The sequence below is a fragment of the Poecilia latipinna genome, unplaced genomic scaffold, assembly GCF_001443285.1.
Source record: "Poecilia latipinna isolate Pla-1442-1.1 unplaced genomic scaffold, P_latipinna-1.0 Scaffold765, whole genome shotgun sequence".
In the NCBI taxonomy this organism is placed as follows: Eukaryota; Metazoa; Chordata; class Actinopteri; order Cyprinodontiformes; family Poeciliidae; genus Poecilia; species Poecilia latipinna.
Window position 1 is genome coordinate 152,433 of NW_015113381.1, and position 5,224 is coordinate 157,656.

A 5,224-nucleotide genomic window follows, 5' to 3' on the forward strand; every position below is an offset into this window, starting at 1 on the left:
CCTCTGTCAATTTGATACAATAGGGCTTCCGCACTTCCCATATTTGTGTCTTCTGTCACTTTTATCAGCAGTTAAAACTGTTTAATCCGTTGTTAACATGTCGTAACCTGTTTTTCCGAGCCGCCTTTAAACGCAACATGAGCGCTACCACGCTCGCGCTGGGTTTCCACCTGTGAAGGAGACCTGCTGCTGCTGTGCGGAGCTACGTAGGTTTGTGTTAGAATCACGGCAGCAAACCAGCAAAACGCAAAGAACTTTTCACAGTTTTTCCCTCCAAACTAACCGACTGAGTTGAGTAATGAAACTTCGGCGCAGATTCAATCCGGAAGACTCTTTAGCCTCACCTGCCTCATCAATCAGCGCCTCCCTCTCTTCACCTTGGACCTATCAGCATTGGATCAAGCCTCGTTTCGGCCAATTATCGTTCGAGCTCCAGTTGAAAAGGACCTCCTGGCCACGCCTCCTCCGCTTACCAGCTGCGATCAACCCACCTCCCATCTGGGAGTGGGAACATTAAATTTCTACTGCTAAAAACAATCTTTGAAAATACAATATGATTAATTTTGTAATTGACAGGGCCCTGATTTTTTTATTTTATTTCTATGAACAAAAAATAAATAATTAAATTGTGAAGGGCCCTCTGTTGGTCAGGGCCCCTAGAATTATCATCACTTTTTCCCCCTGCCAGTTAGACACACATTTATAAGCTTCTGAATGTTTCACTGAGCACAAAATCATCTCAATTTGAAATCTTGTAACTGCTTGCAAGATTTCTGACAGTCTAAAATCTGAAGAGTTGTTTTTCAACCAAGGAAACACACAAAGACTTAGCATAAGCAAGTACAGTTCTTCATGAAGATACTAAATAATGCACTTAACAGCAATGGCCTCATACATACGACGCAAAACTCCACTTCTGAAGTGAAGCAAGTTCTCTGTTAGTAATCCTGCAAGCACTATTAATATAATCATGCACGTCCCCTTTTCCCTTTGTCAAAGCCCCAACTTTGCCCGCAAGAACATTTGTGTTTAGAAATATCTCTGCAACTAGTGCTAATACTGCACTGTGCAGCAATAAGGCTGAGAAGGTTTTAGAGATCTTTTTTTTTTACTTATACTGAGATGCTTTGTGTGCTATACCTTGATAGTAAGAAAACTTTTTTATCTTTCCAGTCTGTATGGACCAAACCAGCTGATAATTGTTACCAGATGTCAACTCTCTTAGGAATGCTGACCAGTTGCAGTTGATTTGTTTGCTTTTATTGTTTTTATGCAGCATTTTTTCTTCATGTGTTCATCAATTACTAATCAGTTTAATGACACGTAACTTGGTTAGTGGAGTTATTAATTTCTTTATCTTTGTATGTGTGGATTAGTGAGTCGTACAAACATTTGATGTGATTTAGCGCGATTAGAAGACTGTAATGTGTATGAGTTAGTTTCCTCAACTCAAATACTGAACTTTTACTATGTTTTCTTTGGTATTCATGAATTATAGTTTTTACCACTAAGTTAGATAACAACAGCAAGTCTTAGTAGTCATGGGGTTTTCTCTAGTCTGGTGTATTTATTTACTTGTTTGTGCTGCCTGTGAGAGTTTGATTAATGGAGAAACAGAATCAAAGTTACCAAATAATGTGATGCTATTGAGAATACTGCACAGCAGACATGTCAGCATGTCAAATGCAGGCAGACAAACACAAGGTCAGGGGGTTAGATGTGTTTTAACGTTGCATTTTGTTATGATCCTGAAGTGTGAGTTGGTTTTTCTAGTGAATGTGAGTCAACTTCCTTTTCTGTTAGCAGTTTCTTCTCATAAGGAGCTAAAGGTTGACCATCAGTGGAGGTGATTGACTTTCACTGTTGCGTTCCTGCCCTTTGCGCCAGCGATGGTTCGCGCTACAGTTTTCTGAGTAATTTACAGCAGCCTGATTTCATATTTACCTTGTTGGATGAAGACACTAAACTTCTGGACTCATATAACAAAACTCCTTCTATTGCATCTCCTGCAATTCCTTCCTCTCACTAGCTTTCACTCTCCACCTGTCGCATCCTCCTCTGGATCTTTATATGCCCAACTTGACACCAGAAACATCTGGTGACCAGGACTTTATTGAGTCTCAGCTTCCAGCCTCCTCTCCTTCCTTCAAACTGTAAAATCCAAACAAATCGACCTTTATTTATGTAGCTCATTTCAGCAACAAGGCAGTTCAAAGTGCCTTACATCATAGAAACATAAAAGCATTATTCAGAAACCAGTTGCAAAAGTTACGCCATCATCAAGATCATCAAAGCATGTCGAACATGTTGGTCAGTGTTCCAGTGATTATGTTTCAAAAGCAACTCTAAACAGGTGGGCTTTTAGTCTAGATTTAAAGGAACTCGGTGTTTCAGCTGTTTTGCAGTTTTCTGGAAGATTGTTCCAGATTTGTGGTTCTAGTTCTAGTTCTAGTTCTGGGATGCAAAGTAGACCAGAACCAGAAGACCTGAGAGACCTGTATTGTGGTGCTAAACTTTTCACAACTTTATTATCTAACTAAAGTATTTTAATGTCTATTCTCTGAACTACAGGGAAATTGTAGCTCAAAGAGTTACGACGTGTAGAAAGTGTAAGGACTTTAAAACTGGGAGCAGCAGCAGCGGTCTGGATCAGCTGTCTGATTTTTTGGACAGACCTGTGACAACACTGTTGCAATAATCAATGTGACTAAAGATAAAGTCATGGATGAGTTTCTCCAGATCTTGCTATATTAGTCCTTCAACCCTGGAAATGTTCTCCAGGTGATAGAAGACCGGTGTTGTAACTGTCTCTATATGACTCTGAAAGTTCACATCTGAGTCAGTCACCACACCAAGATTTTGGGGCTGATCACTAGTTGAGAGTCACCTGGTGACATCATAAACTGTAGGTTTTCTTTAGAGGTATGTGCTTTCTCTTACGCAGGGACACGTACGGACACACAAATGGTGTGGTGAGCAGGGCAGGGGTCAACCCTTCCCCCTTTATGCTGAAGACAATTTGTCTCATCGAGGCCCGTTTACTGCCTGTAACATATTCTTAAGGATTACATGTACAAATGAGGAACATTTACTGAAATGTATCACACTAGCAAGTGTTACAAAAAAATCTATAAGTTTAGTTCTTATAGATTCAGGTTTTTTTTTTTGTGTGTTCTTTTTTTATGAATGGGTGAAGGAAATCACAAACGCAACTTTAATTGTGTTGTACTTTAATTCCCTGACAAGTGGTCACATGTGCGCACACACCCTCCACACACACACGCGCACACACACACACACACTGTTACCGGAAATCAAAAGCAATTAATGATTAGGGTCATAAATCACTCTACCGATTAAATTTTGACATAAGGTTGCCTATATATCTCTCTAGTAAGAAATCACAATCAATACATTTATTTACTAGAAATTACAGTTAAATGTTAACCAGTAATACGTGTATAAATATATATTTAATGCTAACCATTCACTCATATAACAAGCAAAACTTTTTTTTTAAATGGTAAGAAATCAACCAGTAATGAATAAAATACTTAAAATAAATCTATAGAACTAGAAAAACATGTAGAATAGGATAATACAAGTCAACACAGAAGAGAGATTGGGAGTAGCTGGTAGCAGGATCTCTAGAGTCCTCTTCTGTCCACTTAGAGGTTATGTTGACACAAAGAAATCCCTGTTCTTTATTTAAGATTCGAACCGTGCTGGACCAGAAAGTCCTACCCAGCTCTCCAGTTATTTCAATAATCTGTAATGGTCAGCAGTGTCAAATGCAGCACTGAGGTCCAACAGAACCAAGACCGTGGTTCTTCCACAGTCTGTGTTTATGTGGATGTCATTGAACACGTTGACGAGGTCAGTCTCGGAGCTGTGGTGAGACCGGAAACCGGACTGGAAGACACCAAACAGTTGGTCAACAGTTTTCAATAACTTTACTGATGTATTACAGGTGGGAGATTGAGCTTTAATTCTGCTGTAGTGATTCATCCATATTCCTCTTTTTTTATTTTTTTTTATTAAAAATGATGCTTTCCTTCAACAATCACCACGTTTAACATGCTGTCCTCTTCCAGGCGCTGCAGAACCCTGAACCCAGAGAAACCTCCTGCAAATACTTTTCCCGTCATTAAACTCTCAGTCTGTGATTCTGTATGTGCGTCAGAAAACCGAACTTACACATTAGCTGCTCTTGAGATCTTAAAATAAAATAGAAACAGGTCATGTACAACCTGTTTATAACTTGGTGTAATCTCTATTCTTGTCACAGCTTGTTGACTACATATTATTTTATGTGCGTGTGTGCCTGCGTGTCAAGATCACACAATTACACACTGACATTTTTGAATAAGTATCTGGTGTAATTCATTTAGTTTTTAATATGGTAGAAAAGGGAATCAGCTTAAGAGAACACAGTTTGCTCAGTTTGAAGATGGACTTTCCGATTAAAAGTTAGAAAAACTAAATAAAATTTCCACCCGAGTCAGAGACCCTGAGCTATCCTCAGTTCACTATCAGATATGACTGCTGCACATGCAAAACGTAGCTAAAGTTACTGTAGTAAAATCAGCTTTTTATCTTCATTTCTGATGGTTTGAACCAGTGTTAGAAAGAAACAAAAACTAGGATTGCTAATATCAGTTGGGCTGATCACGCAAGTAACAAAACTGACTTGTAATGGAAACACGTTTAACTCCAGTATCACTCCCAGATCTGACTTTTGAAACAAAATGAACACAGCATCTTTCTGTTGATGCTGTTGCTAAATATTCTGATATGCTTTACATGCACATTTCTGTCAGCATGTTTAAAATTAGCTGTTTGCTGTTGCTAAAGGGGGTTTAAGCAACCAAATAAACAAACATGTAAACCTTATAGGTGGCATTTGAAAACCTCTGGAGAGTGCTAATACCTTTGTAGTGTGCAGTAGTTGTGTTGAACAGCAGTCCTACAACATTTAAATTGTTAATATTGCACTCTTACTACACATGTTATCCATCAAAACATTGAGAATCAGAAAGTGTGACCATCACTTATGTGACATTTACAGATTTAAGCCAAATCCCCCCAAAGCAACGAGGAAAGAAAAGTTTAACTGTTCATCAATTTGATCAACTTTTTAAACTTTTTGCTCCTGTAAAAGTACATTTTCTATAAATTCAGTTGTTTCAGAGAGTTGCCCTCCCTGTTCCGATAAAATCGGTCC